Here is a 24824-nt window from a genome sequence, read left to right as displayed (position 1 = left end):
CGAGCTGGGGGTGGGCCAGGCGAGGAGAGGAAGGGGGCTGGAAGGTCTCCACCTTGGCGAGTCCAGCCGTGGAGGCGCATCTTGTGTGAGTGTGAGTGAGTGAGTGTGAGTGTGAGTGTGAGTGTGTGTGTGTGTGTGTGTGTGTGTGTAGAGAGAGACAGCCCCCCACCCCGGCCCGCCGCTCCCTGCCCGCCCCGCCCCGCCCCGCCCCGCCTGTCACCCCCGTCCCTCGGAGCCCGCCGGACCCGGCCGGTGAACTCAACAGGCCCGGCCCGGTGCGGGTCAGCGCCGGCGCGGGGCCTGGGGCGGGGGGAGGAGGCGGCGGGGAAGCGCAGAGAGGCTCGGCTTCTTGAGCGGGGCAGGGGCGCCCTCCGCCGTCTAGGGCCACACCACCCTGAACGCGCCCGATCTCGTCTGGTCTCGGAAGCTAAGCAGGGTCGGGCCTGGTTAGTACTTGGATGGGAGACCGCCTGGGAATACCGGGTGCCGTAGGCTTCTTCTTTTTTTTTTTTTTGTTTTGCCTCTTGTTCTGTCCCCTTTCTGGGAGCGAGTCGGCGGCCCGGGGTGGGGGTCACCCCCACCCTCAGCGCCCGCCGCGGTGCCTGGCGCCCCAGCCCGCACCGTGGGGCCTCCTCTTGTCCCAAGCCGCGACACCGCCGTCACGCGGCAGCATGCGTGGCTTCTGGACTGTCAGGTCTCAGACCAAAGGTCTGCTCTGTGGGAACCGACACGCTGGAGGAAACCTTGAGAGTCTGAGAGGGGAGGGAGTTCCAGAAGAAGGCCAGGATGTCATTTTGAGGGAGTATGTGACCAGAACTCGTCCCGTTGCTTTTGGGGTTCTATGGGCTACACGTAGGAATCTTTGGTGGTGGCACCTGATGTTGGGGGATCCGGAGTCACACCCAGACCTGCTCCACAGGCCTCCTTTTACTTTTCTCTTCGGATTCATTATGTTTAAAAAGTGTCTCTTATCTCTATGATTGCATTTTCTTTTCTCTCTCTTTTCAAGCAGATGATGGGAGTCCAAGTATTAAGGTGACATGTGTTGCCCGTGCCCCCCTCCCCCCTGTGTTCTTATTCATTTACCTCTGATGTTGTTCCAGCGTATTGTGGGGGTACCAATGTTAAGGTCGGGTACGTTGCCCTCTCCCAGCCTCCCCCCTCCGGTCAGAGCCTCAAGTGCGCCCATCCCCCAGTCGGTGCGCACCCACCCCATTCCTAATGGAGGTGTATGCCCATCCCCTCCCCCCACCCGCCCGACACCCACCCGATGAAGGTGATTCCTCTGTGTCCACTTAGGTGTCCATCGGTTCGTACCCATTTGCTGGTGAGCGCGAGCACGTGGTGCTCGTGTGTCCATTCTTGGGCTACCTGGCTTACTGGAACGGGTTCCAGCTCTGGCCAGGAGAACCACGAGAGGTGCCCTCTCACCGCTGCTCCTCCTAGCTGAATAGCACTCCGTGGTGTCCACGCGCCACATTTCATTTACGCACTCGTGGGTCGATGGGCACTCGGGTCGCTTCCAGGTCTTTGCGATTGTGACTTGTGCCCTGACTCTAACCCTAACCCTTACCCAGCCCGTCTCCTCCTCGGCCCCTGCCTGACTGACTCCTTCCCGCCCGGCCTGTCACCTGTCACCGTCCTCTGCCCCTGCCTGACACGCTCCTCCCCGCCCGGGCCGTCACCGTCCTCGGCCCCTGCCTGACGGGGCTCCTCCGTCGCCTGGGCCTTCCAAGGGCTTGGTGTGGACGCTGGTTCCAGGACGCCCTCCCAGGAACCCGGTAGCAGGGCGGCCGCAGCGTCTCGCGCCACCCAACCGTCCGCCGGCCGGCGGCCGTCGCTAAGTGGCCTGCGGGGGACGTGCCCCCACTGTGGGGCGGGCGCCCAGCCTGGTGTCTTCTCTGAGGCCCCGTGGCTGCTTTTCCCCCCCGCAAGGGGAGAGCCGCGGAGGTGGGGACCGCCTCCTCGTGGGGACGTACACCCAGCTCTCCACGTCGGATTCCGGGGCTCTCTGTCCTGCCAGAAGGCCCAGCTGGCCTGCGGGTCCTTAGAGTGGCAAAAACATCCGAAAACTGAGATTGAGGGTCCGGTGGTTGTCTGCACTTTTGTGCTGGGCACCCCAGGGAGGCCCGGGGGCTGGCTGGACAACGCGGTCTGCTGGGCAGGGGGGGGGGTTTGGAGGAGCAACTGATGCCCTTTGCACTTTGGGTAGCAAGTGTCTGAGGTGTCTCTGAGCCCTGCGCCATGTCGGGGGGTGGGGTGGGGGGTGGGAGGTCGGGGGGGTGGAGGAGCAGGAGGAGGAGGAGGAGGAGGTGGGAAGGGCCGTGGCCTGCAGTCGTGTTCCCGGGGTGGCTTCTTCCACAGGCTGCTTGGCCTGGGCTCCCTGCACCTGGGCCTTTGGAGGACTGGCCCTGTGCTTGCCAATGCTTCCCCTGCAGGGACCCAGAGCTGGGAGGTTGCATCTCTCAGCCCTGGGTCAGGCAGAGCCCCAGCGGGCCATGCCCACAACCTCTCTCAGCACGGGTCCCCCAGAAGGCTCCTTTGGGACCAGGATTCTCTTGCGGGTGACTCTTTAAGGTCTGGCCCCTGGATGGAGGGGCACCAGGAGTAGAGGAGCAGGAAGGGGAAGGGGGTGGCCATGCGAGGGGACACTTTCAGGCCAAGTCCCAGCTTCAGCCTGATCCTCCTGGGAACCCCGGGGTGTACGTCACACCTCCTGGTTGTCCCGCTCTGAGACAAGGGCTCTGAGACAAGGAGCCGGGCTTCGCATTCCCCCAGCAGCCAGTCGTGGGCTGAGGACACCTGGGGCGTTGGGAACTCCCTGGCTTCTCCTTGGCTTAACATCTGGAGCTGCTTGTGAATCGTGCCGCCACACACACCCGAGTGCAGGTGTCTTCTGCACAGACTGCGGGCCTCGCTCTTCTGAATGCCGCTAGCTCGCCACCCACCCACGGGTGAACCTGGTCAGGGTACTTTCTCTCGGGGGCAGACTCTGATCCTGGCGGGCTACCGGTGTCTCTGTTTGCTCGTTTCTTTCTTCCATTTCGGGAAAGGCTTCCTTACTGGGTGTGGAAATCTCCTATGCCTTTCCTCGCCTATTCTGTCAGCTTTAAAATTCTCTTTCAGTTGCCACCCTCACAGATGGATTAGGAAACTCTTTCCGGTGCACTCATTAGTGAAATGACCTCAATGAAGCTGGAATCCAATATCTAATCGCCGATTTTTAGCGAGTCCACACGCCAGGGTGGTCGGGGTCCAATGCAGCCCCGGCCAGGCCCAGGCCCCTTGGACTGGGCCACAGGAGGACACAGAGGAGGGTCCCGGGCCCCACGGTCGCGTTGCCGGCAGTTCTCCAAGGGCTTGGGCGTTTTCCAGAGGTAGGAGATGGAGGGGACTGATTTCTTCAGCGCCCCACAAACCACGCCACCCCACCCATGGGACACATCCCTAGAGAGAGAGAGAGACGCCCCATACACTCGCTCCCCTCCCCCATGCGCTGTGCCCCAGCCCGGGCCCGGGGGAATAGGCGGCAGCCCACCCACAGGGTGGGGGGCGCAGCTGAAAGGGGTTGTCGGGGAGGGCGGCCCCTGCCTGGGGTCAAAGGGCGGGCGACCCGCGCGTGCGCAATCGGCGGCGGCGGCGGCGGCCACGAGCTGGGGGTGGGCCAGGCGAGGAGAGGAAGGGGGCTGGAAGGTCTCCACCTTGGCGAGTCCAGCCGTGGAGGCGCATCTTGTGTGAGTGTGAGTGAGTGAGTGTGAGTGTGAGTGTGAGTGTGTGTGTGTGTGTGTGTGTGTGTGTAGAGAGAGACAGCCCCCCACCCCGGCCCGCCGCTCCCTGCCCGCCCCGCCCCGCCCCGCCCCGCCTGTCACCCCCGTCCCTCGGAGCCCGCCGGACCCGGCCGGTGAACTCAACAGGCCCGGTGCGGGTCAGCGCCGGCGCGGGGCCTGGGGCGGGGGGAGGAGGCGGCGGGGAAGCGCAGAGAGGCTCGGCTTCTTGAGCGGGGCAGGGGCGCCCTCCGCCGTCTAGGGCCACACCACCCTGAACGCGCCCGATCTCGTCTGGTCTCGGAAGCTAAGCAGGGTCGGGCCTGGTTAGTACTTGGATGGGAGACCGCCTGGGAATACCGGGTGCCGTAGGCTTCTTCTTTTTTTTTTTTTTGTTTTGCCTCTTGTTCTGTCCCCTTTCTGGGAGCGAGTCGGCGGCCCGGGGTGGGGGTCACCCCCACCCTCAGCGCCCGCCGCGGTGCCTGGCGCCCCAGCCCGCACCGTGGGGCCTCCTCTTGTCCCAAGCCGCGACACCGCCGTCACGCGGCAGCATGCGTGGCTTCTGGACTGTCAGGTCTCAGACCAAAGGTCTGCTCTGTGGGAACCGACACGCTGGAGGAAACCTTGAGAGTCTGAGAGGGGAGGGAGTTCCAGAAGAAGGCCAGGATGTCATTTTGAGGGAGTATGTGACCAGAACTCGTCCCGTTGCTTTTGGGGTTCTATGGGCTACACGTAGGAATCTTTGGTGGTGGCACCTGATGTTGGGGGATCCGGAGTCACACCCAGACCTGCTCCACAGGCCTCCTTTTACTTTTCTCTTCGGATTCATTATGTTTAAAAAGTGTCTCTTATCTCTATGATTGCATTTTCTTTTCTCTCTCTTTTCAAGCAGATGATGGGAGTCCAAGTATTAAGGTGACATGTGTTGCCCGTGCCCCCCTCCCCCCTGTGTTCTTATTCATTTACCTCTGATGTTGTTCCAGCGTATTGTGGGGGTACCAATGTTAAGGTCGGGTACGTTGCCCTCTCCCAGCCTCCCCCCTCCGGTCAGAGCCTCAAGTGCGCCCATCCCCCAGTCGGTGCGCACCCACCCCATTCCTAATGGAGGTGTATGCCCATCCCCTCCCCCCACCCGCCCGACACCCACCCGATGAAGGTGATTCCTCTGTGTCCACTTAGGTGTCCATCGGTTCGTACCCATTTGCTGGTGAGCGCGAGCACGTGGTGCTCGTGTGTCCATTCTTGGGCTACCTGGCTTACTGGAACGGGTTCCAGCTCTGGCCAGGAGAACCACGAGAGGTGCCCTCTCACCGCTGCTCCTCCTAGCTGAATAGCACTCCGTGGTGTCCACGCGCCACATTTCATTTACGCACTCGTGGGTCGATGGGCACTCGGGTCGCTTCCAGGTCTTTGCGATTGTGACTTGTGCCCTGACTCTAACCCTAACCCTTACCCAGCCCGTCTCCTCCTCGGCCCCTGCCTGACTGACTCCTTCCCGCCCGGCCTGTCACCTGTCACCGTCCTCTGCCCCTGCCTGACACGCTCCTCCCCGCCCGGGCCGTCACCGTCCTCGGCCCCTGCCTGACGGGGCTCCTCCGTCGCCTGGGCCTTCCAAGGGCTTGGTGTGGACGCTGGTTCCAGGACGCCCTCCCAGGAACCCGGTAGCAGGGCGGCCGCAGCGTCTCGCGCCACCCAACCGTCCGCCGGCCGGCGGCCGGCGCTAAGTGGCCTGTGGGGGACGTGCCCCCACTGTGGGGCGGGCGCCCAGCCTGGTGTCTTCTCTGAGGCCCCGTGGCTGCTTTTCCCCCCCGCAAGGGGAGAGCCGCGGAGGTGGGGACCGCCTCCTCGTGGGGACGTACACCCAGCTCTCCACGTCGGATTCCGGGGCTCTCTGTCCTGCCAGAAGGCCCAGCTGGCCTGCGGGTCCTTAGAGTGGCAAAAACATCCGAAAACTGAGATTGAGGGTCCGGTGGTTGTCTGCACTTTTGTGCTGGGCACCCCAGGGAGGCCCGGGGGCTGGCTGGACAACGCGGTCTGCTGGGCAGGGGGGGGGGTTTGGAGGAGCAACTGATGCCCTTTGCACTTTGGGTAGCAAGTGTCTGAGGTGTCTCTGAGCCCTGCGCCATGTCGGGGGGTGGGGTGGGGGGGTGGGAGGTCGGGGGGGGGTGGAGGAGCAGGAGGAGGAGGAGGAGGAGGTGGGAAGGGCCGTGGCCTGCAGTCGTGTTCCCGGGGTGGCTTCTTCCACAGGCTGCTTGGCCTGGGCTCCCTGCACCTGGGCCTTTGGAGGACTGGCCCTGTGCTTGCCAATGCTTCCCCTGCAGGGACCCAGAGCTGGGAGGTTGCATCTCTCAGCCCTGGGTCGGGCAGAGCCCCAGCGGGCCATGCCCACAACCTCTCTCAGCACGGGTCCCCCAGAAGGCTCCTTTGGGACCAGGATTCTCTTGCGGGTGACTCTTTAAGGTCTGGCCCCTGGATGGAGGGGCACCAGGAGTAGAGGAGCAGGAAGGGGAAGGGGGTGGCCATGCGAGGGGACACTTTCAGGCCAAGTCCCAGCTTCAGCCTGATCCTCCTGGGAACCCCGGGGTGTACGTCACACCTCCTGGTTGTCCCGCTCTGAGACAAGGGCTCTGAGACAAGGAGCCGGGCTGCGCATTCCCCCAGCAGCCAGTCGTGGGCTGAGGACACCTGGGGCGTTGGGAACTCCCTGGCTTCTCCTTGGCTTAACATCTGGAGCTGCTTGTGAATCGTGCCGCCACACACACCCGAGTGCAGGTGTCTTCTGCACAGACTGCGGGCCTCGCTCTTCTGAATGCCGCTAGCTCGCCACGCACCCACGGGTGAACCTGGTCAGGGTACTTTCTCTCGGGGGCAGACTCTGATCCTGGCGGGCTACCGGTGTCTCTGTTTGCTCGTTTCTTTCTTCCATTTCGGGAAAGGCTTCCTTACTGGGTGTGGAAATCTCCTATGCCTTTCCTCGCCTATTCTGTCAGCTTTAAAATTCTCTTTCAGTTGCCACCCTCACAGATGGATTAGGAAACTCTTTCCGGTGCACTCATTAGTGAAATGACCTCAATGAAGCTGGAATCCAATATCTAATCGCCGATTTTTAGCGAGTCCACACGCCAGGGTGGTCGGGGTCCAATGCAGCCCCGGCCAGGCCCAGGCCCCTTGGACTGGGCCACAGGAGGACACAGAGGAGGGTCCCGGCCCCCACGGTCGCGTTGCCGGCAGTTCTCCAAGGGCTTGGGCGTTTTCCAGAGGTAGGAGATGGAGGGGACTGATTTCTTCAGCGCCCCACAAACCACGCCACCCCACCCATGGGACACATCCCTAGAGAGAGAGAGAGACGCCCCATACACTCGCTCCCCTCCCCCATGCGCTGTGCCCCAGCCCGGGCCCGGGGGAATAGGCGGCAGCCCACCCACAGGGTGGGGGGCGCAGCTGAAAGGGGTTGTCGGGGAGGGCGGCCCCTGCCTGGGGTCAAAGGGCGGGCGACCCGCGCGTGCGCAATCGGCGGCGGCGGCGGCGGCCACGAGCTGGGGGTGGGCCAGGCGAGGAGAGGAAGGGGGCTGGAAGGTCTCCACCTTGGCGAGTCCAGCCGTGGAGGCGCATCTTGTGTGAGTGTGAGTGAGTGAGTGTGAGTGTGAGTGTGAGTGTGTGTGTGTGTGTGTGTGTGTGTGTAGAGAGAGACAGCCCCCCACCCCGGCCCGCCGCTCCCTGCCCGCCCCGCCCCGCCCCGCCCCGCCTGTCACCCCCGTCCCTCGGAGCCCGCCGGACCCGGCCGGTGAACTCAACAGGCCCGGCCCGGTGCGGGTCAGCGCCGGCGCGGGGCCTGGGGCGGGGGGAGGAGGCGGCGGGGAAGCGCAGAGAGGCTCGGCTTCTTGAGCGGGGCAGGGGCGCCCTCCGCCGTCTAGGGCCACACCACCCTGAACGCGCCCGATCTCGTCTGGTCTCGGAAGCTAAGCAGGGTCGGGCCTGGTTAGTACTTGGATGGGAGACCGCCTGGGAATACCGGGTGCCGTAGGCTTCTTCTTTTTTTTTTTTTTGTTTTGCCTCTTGTTCTGTCCCCTTTCTGGGAGCGAGTCGGCGGCCCGGGGTGGGGGTCACCCCCACCCTCAGCGCCCGCCGCGGTGCCTGGCGCCCCAGCCCGCACCGTGGGGCCTCCTCTTGTCCCAAGCCGCGACACCGCCGTCACGCGGCAGCATGCGTGGCTTCTGGACTGTCAGGTCTCAGACCAAAGGTCTGCTCTGTGGGAACCGACACGCTGGAGGAAACCTTGAGAGTCTGAGAGGGGAGGGAGTTCCAGAAGAAGGCCAGGATGTCATTTTGAGGGAGTATGTGACCAGAACTCGTCCCGTTGCTTTTGGGGTTCTATGGGCTACACGTAGGAATCTTTGGTGGTGGCACCTGATGTTGGGGGATCCGGAGTCACACCCAGACCTGCTCCACAGGCCTCCTTTTACTTTTCTCTTCGGATTCATTATTTTTAAAAAGTGTCTCTTATCTCTATGATTGCATTTTCTTTTCTCTCTCTTTTCAAGCAGATGATGGGAGTCCAAGTATTAAGGTGACATGTGTTGCCCGTGCCCCCCTCCCCCCTGTGTTCTTATTCATTTACCTCTGATGTTGTTCCAGCGTATTGTGGGGGTACCAATGTTAAGGTCGGGTACGTTGCCCTCTCCCAGCCTCCCCCCTCCGGTCAGAGCCTCAAGTGCGCCCATCCCCCAGTCGGTGCGCACCCACCCCATTCCTAATGGAGGTGTATGCCCATCCCCTCCCCCCACCCGCCCGACACCCACCCGATGAAGGTGATTCCTCTGTGTCCACTTAGGTGTCCATCGGTTCGTACCCATTTGCTGGTGAGCGCGAGCACGTGGTGCTCGTGTGTCCATTCTTGGGCTACCTGGCTTACTGGAACGGGTTCCAGCTCTGGCCAGGAGAACCACGAGAGGTGCCCTCTCACCGCTGCTCCTCCTAGCTGAATAGCACTCCGTGGTGTCCACGCGCCACATTTCATTTACGCACTCGTGGGTCGATGGGCACTCGGGTCGCTTCCAGGTCTTTGCGATTGTGACTTGTGCCCTGACTCTAACCCTAACCCTTACCCAGCCCGTCTCCTCCTCGGCCCCTGCCTGACTGACTCCTTCCCGCCCGGCCTGTCACCTGTCACCGTCCTCTGCCCCTGCCTGACACGCTCCTCCCCGCCCGGGCCGTCACCGTCCTCGGCCCCTGCCTGACGGGGCTCCTCCGTCGCCTGGGCCTTCCAAGGGCTTGGTGTGGACGCTGGTTCCAGGACGCCCTCCCAGGAACCCGGTAGCAGGGCGGCCGCAGCGTCTCGCGCCACCCAACCGTCCGCCGGCCGGCGGCCGGCGCTAAGTGGCCTGCGGGGGACGTGCCCCCACTGTGGGGCGGGCGCCCAGCCTGGTGTCTTCTCTGAGGCCCCGTGGCTGCTTTTCCCCCCCGCAAGGGGAGAGCCGCGGAGGTGGGGACCGCCTCCTCGTGGGGACGTACACCCAGCTCTCCACGTCGGATTCCGGGGCTCTCTGTCCTGCCAGAAGGCCCAGCTGGCCTGCGGGTCCTTAGAGTGGCAAAAACATCCGAAAACTGAGATTGAGGGTCCGGTGGTTGTCTGCACTTTTGTGCTGGGCACCCCAGGGAGGCCCGGGGGCTGGCTGGACAACGCGGTCTGCTGGGCGGGGGGGGGGGGTTTGGAGGAGCAACTGATGCCCTTTGCACTTTGGGTAGCAAGTGTCTGAGGTGTCTCTGAGCCCTGCGCCATGTCGGGGGGTGGGGTGGGGGGTGGGAGGTCGGGGGGGGGTGGAGGAGCAGGAGGAGGAGGAGGAGGAGGTGGGAAGGGCCGTGGCCTGCAGTCGTGTTCCCGGGGTGGCTTCTTCCACAGGCTGCTTGGCCTGGGCTCCCTGCACCTGGGCCTTTGGAGGACTGGCCCTGTGCTTGCCAATGCTTCCCCTGCAGGGACCCAGAGCTGGGAGGTTGCATCTCTCAGCCCTGGGTCGGGCAGAGCCCCAGCGGGCCATGCCCACAACCTCTCTCAGCACGGGTCCCCCAGAAGGCTCCTTTGGGACCAGGATTCTCTTGCGGGTGACTCTTTAAGGTCTGGCCCCTGGATGGAGGGGCACCAGGAGTAGAGGAGCAGGAAGGGGAAGGGGGTGGCCATGCGAGGGGACACTTTCAGGCCAAGTCCCAGCTTCAGCCTGATCCTCCTGGGAACCCCGGGGTGTACGTCACACCTCCTGGTTGTCCCGCTCTGAGACAAGGGCTCTGAGACAAGGAGCCGGGCTTCGCATTCCCCCAGCAGCCAGTCGTGGGCTGAGGACACCTGGGGCGTTGGGAACTCCCTGGCTTCTCCTTGGCTTAACATCTGGAGCTGCTTGTGAATCGTGCCGCCACACACACCCGAGTGCAGGTGTCTTCTGCACAGACTGCGGGCCTCGCTCTTCTGAATGCCGCTAGCTCGCCACCCACCCACGGGTGAACCTGGTCAGGGTACTTTCTCTCGGGGGCAGACTCTGATCCTGGCGGGCTACCGGTGTCTCTGTTTGCTCGTTTCTTTCTTCCATTTCGGGAAAGGCTTCCTTACTGGGTGTGGAAATCTCCTATGCCTTTCCTCGCCTATTCTGTCAGCTTTAAAATTCTCTTTCAGTTGCCACCCTCACAGATGGATTAGGAAACTCTTTCCGGTGCACTCATTAGTGAAATGACCTCAATGAAGCTGGAATCCAATATCTAATCGCCGATTTTTAGCGAGTCCACACGCCAGGGTGGTCGGGGTCCAATGCAGCCCCGGCCAGGCCCAGGCCCCTTGGACTGGGCCACAGGAGGACACAGAGGAGGGTCCCGGCCCCCACGGTCGCGTTGCCGGCAGTTCTCCAAGGGCTTGGGCGTTTTCCAGAGGTAGGAGATGGAGGGGACTGATTTCTTCAGCGCCCCACAAACCACGCCACCCCACCCATGGGACACATCCCTAGAGAGAGAGAGAGACGCCCCATACACTCGCTCCCCTCCCCCATGCGCTGTGCCCCAGCCCGGGCCCGGGGGAATAGGCGGCAGCCCACCCACAGGGTGGGGGGCGCAGCTGAAAGGGGTTGTCGGGGAGGGCGGCCCCTGCCTGGGGTCAAAGGGCGGGCGACCCGCGCGTGCGCAATCGGCGGCGGCGGCGGCGGCCACGAGCTGGGGGTGGGCCAGGCGAGGAGAGGAAGGGGGCTGGAAGGTCTCCACCTTGGCGAGTCCAGCCGTGGAGGCACATCTTGTGTGAGTGTGAGTGAGTGAGTGTGAGTGTGAGTGTGAGTGTGTGTGTGTGTGTGTGTGTGTGTGTAGAGAGAGACAGCCCCCCACCCCGGCCCGCCGCTCCCTGCCCGCCCCGCCCCGCCCCGCCCCGCCTGTCACCCCCGTCCCTCGGAGCCCGCCGGACCCGGCCGGTGAACTCAACAGGCCCGGCCCGGTGCGGGTCAGCGCCGGCGCGGGGCCTGGGGCGGGGGGAGGAGGCGGCGGGGAAGCGCAGAGAGGCTCGGCTTCTTGAGCGGGGCAGGGGCGCCCTCCGCCGTCTAGGGCCACACCACCCTGAACGCGCCCGATCTCGTCTGGTCTCGGAAGCTAAGCAGGGTCGGGCCTGGTTAGTACTTGGATGGGAGACCGCCTGGGAATACCGGGTGCCGTAGGCTTCTTCTTTTTTTTTTTTTTGTTTTGCCTCTTGTTCTGTCCCCTTTCTGGGAGCGAGTCGGCGGCCCGGGGTGGGGGTCACCCCCACCCTCAGCGCCCGCCGCGGTGCCTGGCGCCCCAGCCCGCACCGTGGGGCCTCCTCTTGTCCCAAGCCGCGACACCGCCGTCACGCGGCAGCATGCGTGGCTTCTGGACTGTCAGGTCTCAGACCAAAGGTCTGCTCTGTGGGAACCGACACGCTGGAGGAAACCTTGAGAGTCTGAGAGGGGAGGGAGTTCCAGAAGAAGGCCAGGATGTCATTTTGAGGGAGTATGTGACCAGAACTCGTCCCGTTGCTTTTGGGGTTCTATGGGCTACACGTAGGAATCTTTGGTGGTGGCACCTGATGTTGGGGGATCCGGAGTCACACCCAGACCTGCTCCACAGGCCTCCTTTTACTTTTCTCTTCGGATTCATTATGTTTAAAAAGTGTCTCTTATCTCTATGATTGCATTTTCTTTTCTCTCTCTTTTCAAGCAGATGATGGGAGTCCAAGTATTAAGGTGACATGTGTTGCCCGTGCCCCCCTCCCCCCTGTGTTCTTATTCATTTACCTCTGATGTTGTTCCAGCGTATTGTGGGGGTACCAATGTTAAGGTCGGGTACGTTGCCCTCTCCCAGCCTCCCCCCTCCGGTCAGAGCCTCAAGTGCGCCCATCCCCCAGTCGGTGCGCACCCACCCCATTCCTAATGGAGGTGTATGCCCATCCCCTCCCCCCACCCGCCCGACACCCACCCGATGAAGGTGATTCCTCTGTGTCCACTTAGGTGTCCATCGGTTCGTACCCATTTGCTGGTGAGCGCGAGCACGTGGTGCTCGTGTGTCCATTCTTGGGCTACCTGGCTTACTGGAACGGGTTCCAGCTCTGGCCAGGAGAACCACGAGAGGTGCCCTCTCACCGCTGCTCCTCCTAGCTGAATAGCACTCCGTGGTGTCCACGCGCCACATTTCATTTACGCACTCGTGGGTCGATGGGCACTCGGGTCGCTTCCAGGTCTTTGCGATTGTGACTTGTGCCCTGACTCTAACCCTAACCCTTACCCAGCCCGTCTCCTCCTCGGCCCCTGCCTGACTGACTCCTTCCCGCCCGGCCTGTCACCTGTCACCGTCCTCTGCCCCTGCCTGACACGCTCCTCCCCGCCCGGGCCGTCACCGTCCTCGGCCCCTGCCTGACGGGGCTCCTCCGTCGCCTGGGCCTTCCAAGGGCTTGGTGTGGACGCTGGTTCCAGGACGCCCTCCCAGGAACCCGGTAGCAGGGCGGCCGCAGCGTCTCGCGCCACCCAACCGTCCGCCGGCCGGCGGCCGGCGCTAAGTGGCCTGCGGGGGACGTGCCCCCACTGTGGGGCGGGCGCCCAGCCTGGTGTCTTCTCTGAGGCCCCGTGGCTGCTTTTCCCCCCCGCAAGGGGAGAGCCGCGGAGGTGGGGACCGCCTCCTCGTGGGGACGTACACCCAGCTCTCCACGTCGGATTCCGGGGCTCTCTGTCCTGCCAGAAGGCCCAGCTGGCCTGCGGGTCCTTAGAGTGGCAAAAACATCCGAAAACTGAGATTGAGGGTCCGGTGGTTGTCTGCACTTTTGTGCTGGGCACCCCAGGGAGGCCCGGGGGCTGGCTGGACAACGCGGTCTGCTGGGCGGGGGGGGGGGTTTGGAGGAGCAACTGATGCCCTTTGCACTTTGGGTAGCAAGTGTCTGAGGTGTCTCTGAGCCCTGCGCCATGTCGGGGGGTGGGGTGGGGGGGTGGGAGGTCGGGGGGGGGTGGAGGAGCAGGAGGAGGAGGAGGAGGAGGTGGGAAGGGCCGTGGCCTGCAGTCGTGTTCCCGGGGTGGCTTCTTCCACAGGCTGCTTGGCCTGGGCTCCCTGCACCTGGGCCTTTGGAGGACTGGCCCTGTGCTTGCCAATGCTTCCCCTGCAGGGACCCAGAGCTGGGAGGTTGCATCTCTCAGCCCTGGGTCGGGCAGAGCCCCAGCGGGCCATGCCCACAACCTCTCTCAGCACGGGTCCCCCAGAAGGCTCCTTTGGGACCAGGATTCTCTTGCGGGTGACTCTTTAAGGTCTGGCCCCTGGATGGAGGGGCACCAGGAGTAGAGGAGCAGGAAGGGGAAGGGGGTGGCCATGCGAGGGGACACTTTCAGGCCAAGTCCCAGCTTCAGCCTGATCCTCCTGGGAACCCCGGGGTGTACGTCACACCTCCTGGTTGTCCCGCTCTGAGACAAGGGCTCTGAGACAAGGAGCCGGGCTTCGCATTCCCCCAGCAGCCAGTCGTGGGCTGAGGACACCTGGGGCGTTGGGAACTCCCTGGCTTCTCCTTGGCTTAACATCTGGAGCTGCTTGTGAATCGTGCCGCCACACACACCCGAGTGCAGGTGTCTTCTGCACAGACTGCGGGCCTCGCTCTTCTGAATGCCGCTAGCTCGCCACCCACCCACGGGTGAACCTGGTCAGGGTACTTTCTCTCGGGGGCAGACTCTGATCCTGGCGGGCTACCGGTGTCTCTGTTTGCTCGTTTCTTTCTTCCATTTCGGGAAAGGCTTCCTTACTGGGTGTGGAAATCTCCTATGCCTTTCCTCGCCTATTCTGTCAGCTTTAAAATTCTCTTTCAGTTGCCACCCTCACAGATGGATTAGGAAACTCTTTCCGGTGCACTCATTAGTGAAATGACCTCAATGAAGCTGGAATCCAATATCTAATCGCCGATTTTTAGCGAGTCCACACGCCAGGGTGGTCGGGGTCCAATGCAGCCCCGGCCAGGCCCAGGCCCCTTGGACTGGGCCACAGGAGGACACAGAGGAGGGTCCCGGCCCCCACGGTCGCGTTGCCGGCAGTTCTCCAAGGGCTTGGGCGTTTTCCAGAGGTAGGAGATGGAGGGGACTGATTTCTTCAGCGCCCCACAAACCACGCCACCCCACCCATGGGACACATCCCTAGAGAGAGAGAGAGACGCCCCATACACTCGCTCCCCTCCCCCATGCGCTGTGCCCCAGCCCGGGCCCGGGGGAATAGGCGGCAGCCCACCCACAGGGTGGGGGGCGCAGCTGAAAGGGGTTGTCGGGGAGGGCGGCCCCTGCCTGGGGTCAAAGGGCGGGCGACCCGCGCGTGCGCAATCGGCGGCGGCGGCGGCGGCCACGAGCTGGGGGTGGGCCAGGCGAGGAGAGGAAGGGGGCTGGAAGGTCTCCACCTTGGCGAGTCCAGCCGTGGAGGCGCATCTTGTGTGAGTGTGAGTGAGTGAGTGTGAGTGTGAGTGTGAGTGTGTGTGTGTGTGTGTGTGTGTGTGTAGAGAGAGACAGCCCCCCACCCCGGCCCGCCGCTCCCTGCCCGCCCCGCCCCGCCCCGCCCCGCCTGTCACCCCCGTCCCTCGGAGCCCGCCGGACCCGGCCGGTGAACTCAACAGGCCCGGCCCGGTGCGGGTCAGCGCCGGCGCGGGGCCTGGGGCGGGGGGAGGAGGCGGCGGGGAAGCGCAGAGAGGCTCGGCTTCTTGAGCGGGGCAGGGGCGCCCTCCGCCGTCTAGGGCCACACCACCCTGAACGCGCCCGATCTCGTCTGGTCTCGGAAGCTAAGCAGGGTCGGGCCTGGTTAGTACTTGGATGGGAGACCGCCTGGGAATACCGGGTGCCGTAGGCTTCTTCTTTTTTTTTTTTTTGTTTTGCCTCTTGTTCTGTCCCCTTTCTGGGAGCGAGTCGGCGGCCCGGGGTGGGGGTCACCCCCACCCTCAGCGCCCGCCGCGGTGCCTGGCGCCCCAGCCCGCACCGTGGGGCCTCCTCTTGTCCCAAGCCGCGACACCGCCGTCACGCGGCAGCATGCGTGGCTTCTGGACTGTCAGGTCTCAGACCAAAGGTCTGCTCTGTGGGAACCGACACGCTGGAGGAAACCTTGAGAGTCTGAGAGGGGAGGGAGTTCCAGAAGAAGGCCAGGATGTCATTTTGAGGGAGTATGTGACCAGAACTCGTCCCGTTGCTTTTGGGGTTCTATGGGCTACACGTAGGAATCTTTGGTGGTGGCACCTGATGTTGGGGGATCCGGAGTCACACCCAGACCTGCTCCACAGGCCTCCTTTTACTTTTCTCTTCGGATTCATTATGTTTAAAAAGTGTCTCTTATCTCTATGATTGCATTTTCTTTTCTCTCTCTTTTCAAGCAGATGATGGGAGTCCAAGTATTAAGGTGACATGTGTTGCCCGTGCCCCCCTCCCCCCTGTGTTCTTATTCATTTACCTCTGATGTTGTTCCAGCGTATTGTGGGGGTACCAATGTTAAGGTCGGGTACGTTGCCCTCTCCCAGCCTCCCCCCTCCGGTCAGAGCCTCAAGTGCGCCCATCCCCCAGTCGGTGCGCACCCACCCCATTCCTAATGGAGGTGTATGCCCATCCCCTCCCCCCACCCGCCCGACACCCACCCGATGAAGGTGATTCCTCTGTGTCCACTTAGGTGTCCATCGGTTCGTACCCATTTGCTGGTGAGCGCGAGCACGTGGTGCTCGTGTGTCCATTCTTGGGCTACCTGGCTTACTGGAACGGGTTCCAGCTCTGGCCAGGAGAACCACGAGAGGTGCCCTCTCACCGCTGCTCCTCCTAGCTGAATAGCACTCCGTGGTGTCCACGCGCCACATTTCATTTACGCACTCGTGGGTCGATGGGCACTCGGGTCGCTTCCAGGTCTTTGCGATTGTGACTTGTGCCCTGACTCTAACCCTAACCCTTACCCAGCCCGTCTCCTCCTCGGCCCCTGCCTGACTGACTCCTTCCCGCCCGGCCTGTCACCTGTCACCGTCCTCTGCCCCTGCCTGACACGCTCCTCCCCGCCCGGGCCGTCACCGTCCTCGGCCCCTGCCTGACGGGGCTCCTCCGTCGCCTGGGCCTTCCAAGGGCTTGGTGTGGACGCTGGTTCCAGGACGCCCTCCCAGGAACCCGGTAGCAGGGCGGCCGCAGCGTCTCGCGCCACCCAACCGTCCGCCGGCCGGCGGCCGGCGCTAAGTGGCCTGCGGGGGACGTGCCCCCACTGTGGGGCGGGCGCCCAGCCTGGTGTCTTCTCTGAGGCCCCGTGGCTGCTTTTCCCCCCCGCAAGGGGAGAGCCGCGGAGGTGGGGACCGCCTCCTCGTGGGGACGTACACCCAGCTCTCCACGTCGGATTCCGGGGCTCTCTGTCCTGCCAGAAGGCCCAGCTGGCCTGCGGGTCCTTAGAGTGGCAAAAACATCCGAAAACTGAGATTGAGGGTCCGGTGGTTGTCTGCACTTTTGTGCTGGGCACCCCAGGGAGGCCCGGGGGCTGGCTGGACAACGCGGTCTGCTGGGCGGGGGGGGGGGGTTTGGAGGAGCAACTGATGCCCTTTGCACTTTGGGTAGCAAGTGTCTGAGGTGTCTCTGAGCCCTGCGCCATGTCGGGGGGTGGGGTGGGGGGGTGGGAGGTCGGGGGGTGGGGTGGAGGAGCAGGAGGAGGAGGAGGAGGAGGTGGGAAGGGCCGTGGCCTGCAGTCGTGTTCCCGGGGTGGCTTCTTCCACAGGCTGCTTGGCCTGGGCTCCCTGCACCTGGGCCTTTGGAGGACTGGCCCTGTGCTTGCCAATGCTTCCCCTGCAGGGACCCAGAGCTGGGAGGTTGCATCTCTCAGCCCTGGGTCGGGCAGAGCCCCAGCGGGCCATGCCCACAACCTCTCTCAGCACGGGTCCCCCAGAAGGCTCCTTTGGGACCAGGATTCTCTTGCGGGTGACTCTTTAAGGTCTGGCCCCTGGATGGAGGGGCACCAGGAGTAGAGGAGCAGGAAGGGGAAGGGGGTGGCCATGCGAGGGGACACTTTCAGGCCAAGTCCCAGCTTCAGCCTGATCCTCCTGGGAACCCCGGGGTGTACGTCACACCTCCTGGTTGTCCCGCTCTGAGACAAGGGCTCTGAGACAAGGAGCCGGGCTTCGCATTCCCCCAGCAGCCAGTCGTGGGCTGAGGACACCTGGGGCGTTGGGAACTCCCTGGCTTCTCCTTGGCTTAACATCTGGAGCTGCTTGTGAATCGTGCCGCCACACACACCCGAGTGCAGGTGTCTTCTGCACAGACTGCGGGCCTCGCTCTTCTGAATGCCGCTAGCTCGCCACCCACCCACGGGTGAACCTGGTCAGGGTACTTTCTCTCGGGGGCAGACTCTGATCCTGGCGGGCTACCGGTGTTTCTGTTTGCTCGTTTCTTTCTTCCATTTCGGGAAAGGCTTCCTTACTGGGTGTGGAAATCTCCTATGCCTTTCCTCGCCTATTCTGTCAGCTTTAAAATTCTCTTTCAGTTGCCACCCTCACAGATGGATTAGGAAACTCTTTCCGGTGCACTCATTAGTGAAATGACCTCAATGAAGCTGGAATCCAATATCTAATCGCCGATTTTTAGCGAGTCCACACGCCAGGGTGGTCGGGGTCCAATGCAGCCCCGGCCAGGCCCAGGCCCCTTGGACTGGGCCACAGGAGGACACAGAGGAGGGTCCCGGCCCCCACGGTCGCGTTGCCGGCAGTTCTCCAAGGGCTTGGGCGTTTTCCAGAGGTAGGAGATGGAGGGGACTGATTTCTTCAGCGCCCCACAAACCACGCCACCCCACCCATGGGACACATCCCTAGAGAGAGAGAGAGACGCCCCATACACTCGCTCCCCTCCCCCATGCGCTGTGCCCCAGCCCGGGCCCGGGGGAATAGGCGGCAGCCCACCCACAGGGTGGGGGGCGCAGCTGAAAGGGGTTGTCGGGGAGGGCGGCCCCTGCCTGGGGTCAAAGGGCGGGCGACCCGCGCGTGCGCAATCGGCGGCGGCGGCGGCGGCGGCCACGAGCTGGGGGTGGGCCAGGCGAGGAGAGGAAGGGGGCTGGAAGGTCTCCACCTTGGCGAGTCCAGCCGTGGAGGCGCATCTTGTGTGAGTGTGAGTGAGTGAGTGTGAGTGTGAGTGTGAGTGTGTGTGTGTGTGTGTGTGTGTGTGTAGAGAGAGACAGCCCCCCACCCCGGCCCGCCGCTCCCTGCCCGCCCCGCCCCGCCCCGCCCCGCCCCGCCTGTCACCCCCGTCCCTCGGAGCCCGCCGGACCCGGCCGGTGAACTCAACAGGCCCGGCCCGGTGCGGGTCAGCGCCGGCGCGGGGCCTGGGGCGGGGGGAGGAGGCGGCGGGGAAGCGCAGAGAGGCTCGGCTTCTTGAGCGGGGCAGGGGCGCCCTCCGCCGTCTAGGGCCACACCACCCTGAACGCGCCCGATCTCGTCTGGTCTCGGAAGCTAAGCAGGGTCGGGCCTGGTTAGTACTTGGATGGGAGACCGCCTGGGAATACCGGGTGCCGTAGGCTTCTTCTTTTTTTTTTTTTTGTTTTGCCTCTTGTTCTGTCCCCTTTCTGGGAGCGAGTCGGCGGCCCGGGGTGGGGGTCACCCCCACCCTCAGCGCCCGCCGCGGTGCCTGGCGCCCCAGCCCGCACCGTGGGGCCTCCTCTTGTCCCAAGCCGCGACACCGCCGTCACGCGGCAGCATGCGTGGCTTCTGGACTGTCAGGTCTCAGACCAAAGGTCTGCTCTGTGGGAACCGACACGCTGGAGGAAACCTTGAGAGTCTGAGAGGGGAGGGAGTTCCAGAAGAAGGCCAGGATGTCATTTTGAGGGAGTATGTGACCAGAACTCGTCCCGTTGCTTTTGGGGTTCTATGGGCTACACGTAGGAATCTTTGGTGGTGGCACCTGATGTTGGGGGATCCGGAGTCACACCCAGACCTGCTCCACAGGCCTCCTTTTACTTTTCTCTTCGGATTCATTATTTTTAAAAAGTGTCTCTTATCTCTATGATTGCATTTTCTTTTCTCTCTCTTTTCAAGCAGATGATGGGAGTCCAAGTATTAAGGTGACATGTGTTGCCCGTGCCCCCCTCCCCCCTGTGTTCTTATTCATTTACCTCTGATGTTGTTCCAGCGTATTGTGGGGGTACCAATGTTAAGGTCGGGTACGTTGCCCTCTCCCAGCCTCCCCCCTCCGGTCAGAGCCTCAAGTGCGCCCATCCCCCAGTCGGTGCGCACCCACCCCATTCCTAATGGAGGTGTATGCCCATCCCCTCCCCCCACCCGCCCGACACCCACCCGATGAAGGTGATTCCTCTGTGTCCACTTAGGTGTCCATCGGTTCGTACCCATTTGCTGGTGAGCGCGAGCACGTGGTGCTCGTGTGTCCATTCTTGGGCTACCTGGCTTACTGGAACGGGTTCCAGCTCTGGCCAGGAGAACCACGAGAGGTGCCCTCTCACCGCTGCTCCTCCTAGCTGAATAGCACTCCGTGGTGTCCACGCGCCACATTTCATTTACGCACTCGTGGGTCGATGGGCACTCGGGTCGCTTCCAGGTCTTTGCGATTGTGACTTGTGCCCTGACTCTAACCCTAACCCTTACCCAGCCCGTCTCCTCCTCGGCCCCTGCCTGACTGACTCCTTCCCGCCCGGCCTGTCACCTGTCACCGTCCTCTGCCCCTGCCTGACACGCTCCTCCCCGCCCGGGCCGTCACCGTCCTCGGCCCCTGCCTGACGGGGCTCCTCCGTCGCCTGGGCCTTCCAAGGGCTTGGTGTGGACGCTGGTTCCAGGACGCCCTCCCAGGAACCCGGTAGCAGGGCGGCCGCAGCGTCTCGCGCCACCCAACCGTCCGCCGGCCGGCGGCCGGCGCTAAGTGGCCTGCGGGGGACGTGCCCCCACTGTGGGGCGGGCGCCCAGCCTGGTGTCTTCTCTGAGGCCCCGTGGCTGCTTTTCCCCCCCGCAAGGGGAGAGCCGCGGAGGTGGGGACCGCCTCCTCGTGGGGACGTACACCCAGCTCTCCACGTCGGATTCCGGGGCTCTCTGTCCTGCCAGAAGGCCCAGCTGGCCTGCGGGTCCTTAGAGTGGCAAAAACATCCGAAAACTGAGATTGAGGGTCCGGTGGTTGTCTGCACTTTTGTGCTGGGCACCCCAGGGAGGCCCGGGGGCTGGCTGGACAACGCGGTCTGCTGGGCGGGGGGGGGGGGGTTTGGAGGAGCAACTGATGCCCTTTGCACTTTGGGTAGCAAGTGTCTGAGGTGTCTCTGAGCCCTGCGCCATGTCGGGGGGTGGGGTGGGGGGTGGGAGGTCGGGGGGGGGGTGGAGGAGCAGGAGGAGGAGGAGGAGGAGGTGGGAAGGGCCGTGGCCTGCAGTCGTGTTCCCGGGGTGGCTTCTTCCACAGGCTGCTTGGCCTGGGCTCCCTGCACCTGGGCCTTTGGAGGACTGGCCCTGTGCTTGCCAATGCTTCCCCTGCAGGGACCCAGAGCTGGGAGGTTGCATCTCTCAGCCCTGGGTCGGGCAGAGCCCCAGCGGGCCATGCCCACAACCTCTCTCAGCACGGGTCCCCCAGAAGGCTCCTTTGGGACCAGGATTCTCTTGCGGGTGACTCTTTAAGGTCTGGCCCCTGGATGGAGGGGCACCAGGAGTAGAGGAGCAGGAAGGGGAAGGGGGTGGCCATGCGAGGGGACACTTTCAGGCCAAGTCCCAGCTTCAGCCTGATCCTCCTGGGAACCCCGGGGTGTACGTCACACCTCCTGGTTGTCCCGCTCTGAGACAAGGGCTCTGAGACAAGGAGCCGGGCTGCGCATTCCCCCAGCAGCCAGTCGTGGGCTGAGGACACCTGGGGCGTTGGGAACTCCCTGGCTTCTCCTTGGCTTAACATCTGGAGCTGCTTGTGAATCGTGCCGCCACACACACCCGAGTGCAGGTGTCTTCTGCACAGACTGCGGGCCTCGCTCTTCTGAATGCCGCTAGCTCGCCACGCACCCACGGGTGAACCTGGTCAGGGTACTTTCTCTCGGGGGCAGACTCTGATCCTGGCGGGCTACCGGTGTCTCTGTTTGCTCGTTTCTTTCTTCCATTTCGGGAAAGGCTTCCTTACTGGGTGTGGAAATCTCCTATGCCTTTCCTCGCCTATTCTGTCAGCTTTAAAATTCTCTTTCAGTTGCCACCCTCACAGATGGATTAGGAAACTCTTTCCGGTGCACTCATTAGTGAAATGACCTCAATGAAGCTGGAATCCAATATCTAATCGCCGATTTTTAGCGAGTCCACACGCCAGGGTGGTCGGGGTCCAATGCAGCCCCGGCCAGGCCCAGGCCCCTTGGACTGGGCCACAGGAGGACACAGAGGAGGGTCCCGGCCCCCACGGTCGCGTTGCCGGCAGTTCTCCAAGGGCTTGGGCGTTTTCCAGAGGTAGGAGATGGAGGGGACTGATTTCTTCAGCGCCCCACAAACCACGCCACCCCACCCATGGGACACATCCCTAGAGAGAGAGAGAGACGCCCCATACACTCGCTCCCCTCCCCCATGCGCTGTGCCCCAGCCCGGGCCCGGGGGAATAGGCGGCAGCCCACCCACAGGGTGGGGGGCGCAGCTGAAAGGGGTTGTCGGGGAGGGCGGCCCCTGCCTGGGGTCAAAGGGCGGGCGACCCGCGCGTGCGCAATCGGCGGCGGCGGCGGCGGCCACGAGCTGGGGGTGGGCCAGGCGAGGAGAGGAAGGGGGCTGGAAGGTCTCCACCTTGGCGAGTCCAGCCGTGGAGGCGCATCTTGTGTGAGTGTGAGTGAGTGAGTGTGAGTGTGAGTGTGAGTGTGTGTGTGTGTGTGTGTGTGTGTGTAGAGAGAGACAGCCCCCCACCCCGGCCCGCCGCTCCCTGCCCGCCCCGCCCCGCCCCGCCCCGCCTGTCACCCCCGTCCCTCGGAGCCCGCCGGACCCGGCCGGTGAACTCAACAGGCCCGGCCCGGTGCGGGTCAGCGCCGGCGCGGGGCCTGGGGCGGGGGGAGGAGGCGGCGGGGAAGCGCAGAGAGGCTCGGCTTCTTGAGCGGGGCAGGGGCGCCCTCCGCCGTCTAGGGCCACACCACCCTGAACGCGCCCGATCTCGTCTGGTCTCGGAAGCTAAGCAGGGTCGGGCCTGGTTAGTACTTGGATGGGAGACCGCCTGGGAATACCGGGTGCCGTAGGCTTCTTCTTTTTTTTTTTTTTGTTTTGCCTCTTGTTCTGTCCCCTTTCTGGGAGCGAGTCGGCGGCCCGGGGTGGGGGTCACCCCCACCCTCAGCGCCCGCCGCGGTGCCTGGCGCCCCAGCCCGCACCGTGGGGCCTCCTCTTGTCCCAAGCCGCGACACCGCCGTCACGCGGCAGCATGCGTGGCTTCTGGACTGTCAGGTCTCAGACCAAAGGTCTGCTCTGTGGGAACCGACACGCTGGAGGAAACCTTGAGAGTCTGAGAGGGGAGGGAGTTCCAGAAGAAGGCCAGGATGTCATTTTGAGGGAGTATGTGACCAGAACTCGTCCCGTTGCTTTTGGGGTTCTATGGGCTACACGTAGGAATCTTTGGTGGTGGCACCTGATGTTGGGGGATCCGGAGTCACACCCAGACCTGCTCCACAGGCCTCCTTTTACTTTTCTCTTCGGATTCATTATTTTTAAAAAGTGTCTCTTATCTCTATGATTGCATTTTCTTTTCTCTCTCTTTTCAAGCAGATGATGGGAGTCCAAGTATTAAGGTGACATGTGTTGCCCGTGCCCCCCTCCCCCCTGTGTTCTTATTCATTTACCTCTGATGTTGTTCCAGCGTATTGTGGGGGTACCAATGTTAAGGTCGGGTACGTTGCCCTCTCCCAGCCTCCCCCCTCCGGTCAGAGCCTCAAGTGCGCCCATCCCCCAGTCGGTGCGCACCCACCCCATTCCTAATGGAGGTGTATGCCCATCCCCTCCCCCCACCCGCCCGACACCCACCCGATGAAGGTGATTCCTCTGTGTCCACTTAGGTGTCCATCGGTTCGTACCCATTTGCTGGTGAGCGCGAGCACGTGGTGCTCGTGTGTCCATTCTTGGGCTACCTGGCTTACTGGAACGGGTTCCAGCTCTGGCCAGGAGAACCACGAGAGGTGCCCTCTCACCGCTGCTCCTCCTAGCTGAATAGCACTCCGTGGTGTCCACGCGCCACATTTCATTTACGCACTCGTGGGTCGATGGGCACTCGGGTCGCTTCCAGGTCTTTGCGATTGTGACTTGTGCCCTGACTCTAACCCTAACCCTTACCCAGCCCGTCTCCTCCTCGGCCCCTGCCTGACTGACTCCTTCCCGCCCGGCCTGTCACCTGTCACCGTCCTCTGCCCCTGCCTGACACGCTCCTCCCCGCCCGGGCCGTCACCGTCCTCGGCCCCTGCCTGACGGGGCTCCTCCGTCGCCTGGGCCTTCCAAGGGCTTGGTGTGGACGCTGGTTCCAGGACGCCCTCCCAGGAACCCGGTAGCAGGGCGGCCGCAGCGTCTCGCGCCACCCAACCGTCCGCCGGCCGGCGGCCGGCGCTAAGTGGCCTGCGGGGGACGTGCCCCCACTGTGGGGCGGGCGCCCAGCCTGGTGTCTTCTCTGAGGCCCCGTGGCTGCTTTTCCCCCCCGCAAGGGGAGAGCCGCGGAGGTGGGGACCGCCTCCTCGTGGGGACGTACACCCAGCTCTCCACGTCGGATTCCGGGGCTCTCTGTCCTGCCAGAAGGCCCAGCTGGCCTGCGGGTCCTTAGAGTGGCAAAAACATCCGAAAACTGAGATTGAGGGTCCGGTGGTTGTCTGCACTTTTGTGCTGGGCACCCCAGGGAGGCCCGGGGGCTGGCTGGACAACGCGGTCTGCTGGGCGGGGGGGGGGGGGTTTGGAGGAGCAACTGATGCCCTTTGCACTTTGGGTAGCAAGTGTCTGAGGTGTCTCTGAGCCCTGCGCCATGTCGGGGGGTGGGGTGGGGGGTGGGAGGTCGGGGGGGGGGTGGAGGAGCAGGAGGAGGAGGAGGAGGAGGTGGGAAGGGCCGTGGCCTGCAGTCGTGTTCCCGGGGTGGCTTCTTCCACAGGCTGCTTGGCCTGGGCTCCCTGCACCTGGGCCTTTGGAGGACTGGCCCTGTGCTTGCCAATGCTTCCCCTGCAGGGACCCAGAGCTGGGAGGTTGCATCTCTCAGCCCTGGGTCGGGCAGAGCCCCAGCGGGCCATGCCCACAACCTCTCTCAGCACGGGTCCCCCAGAAGGCTCCTTTGGGACCAGGATTCTCTTGCGGGTGACTCTTTAAGGTCTGGCCCCTGGATGGAGGGGCACCAGGAGTAGAGGAGCAGGAAGGGGAAGGGGGTGGCCATGCGAGGGGACACTTTCAGGCCAAGTCCCAGCTTCAGCCTGATCCTCCTGGGAACCCCGGGGTGTACGTCACACCTCCTGGTTGTCCCGCTCTGAGACAAGGGCTCTGAGACAAGGAGCCGGGCTGCGCATTCCCCCAGCAGCCAGTCGTGGGCTGAGGACACCTGGGGCGTTGGGAACTCCCTGGCTTCTCCTTGGCTTAACATCTGGAGCTGCTTGTGAATCGTGCCGCCACACACACCCGAGTGCAGGTGTCTTCTGCAC

The 24824-nt window shown here is 63.6% G+C and overlaps 7 non-coding genes across 7 annotated transcripts; all 7 read left to right on the top strand.

Moving 5' to 3' along the window:
- Positions 1-376: 376 nt before the first annotated feature.
- Positions 377-495, top strand: LOC142865238 (5S ribosomal RNA). Its single transcript, XR_012915541.1, has one exon. It is a non-coding gene; the product is annotated as a 5S ribosomal RNA (ribosomal RNA).
- Positions 496-4020: 3525 nt separating this feature from the next.
- Positions 4021-4139, top strand: LOC142865237 (5S ribosomal RNA). Its single transcript, XR_012915540.1, has one exon. It is a non-coding gene; the product is annotated as a 5S ribosomal RNA (ribosomal RNA).
- A 3533-nt stretch (positions 4140-7672) lies between these two features.
- On the top strand, positions 7673-7791 carry LOC142865236 (5S ribosomal RNA). Its single transcript, XR_012915539.1, has one exon. It is a non-coding gene; the product is annotated as a 5S ribosomal RNA (ribosomal RNA).
- Positions 7792-11324: 3533 nt separating this feature from the next.
- On the top strand, positions 11325-11443 carry LOC142865235 (5S ribosomal RNA). Its single transcript, XR_012915538.1, has one exon. It is a non-coding gene; the product is annotated as a 5S ribosomal RNA (ribosomal RNA).
- A 3533-nt stretch (positions 11444-14976) lies between these two features.
- LOC142865234 (5S ribosomal RNA) lies at positions 14977-15095 on the top strand. The gene has a single exon (XR_012915537.1). It is a non-coding gene; the product is annotated as a 5S ribosomal RNA (ribosomal RNA).
- Positions 15096-18639: 3544 nt separating this feature from the next.
- On the top strand, positions 18640-18758 carry LOC142865233 (5S ribosomal RNA). The gene has a single exon (XR_012915536.1). It is a non-coding gene; the product is annotated as a 5S ribosomal RNA (ribosomal RNA).
- Positions 18759-22293: 3535 nt separating this feature from the next.
- Positions 22294-22412, top strand: LOC142865232 (5S ribosomal RNA). Its single transcript, XR_012915535.1, has one exon. It is a non-coding gene; the product is annotated as a 5S ribosomal RNA (ribosomal RNA).
- Positions 22413-24824: the final 2412 nt, after the last annotated feature.

The sequence above is a fragment of the Microcebus murinus genome, chromosome 28, assembly GCF_040939455.1.
Source record: "Microcebus murinus isolate Inina chromosome 28, M.murinus_Inina_mat1.0, whole genome shotgun sequence".
Lineage (NCBI taxonomy): Eukaryota > Metazoa > Chordata > Mammalia > Primates > Cheirogaleidae > Microcebus > Microcebus murinus.
This window is presented reverse-complemented; position numbering and strand designations above follow the sequence as displayed.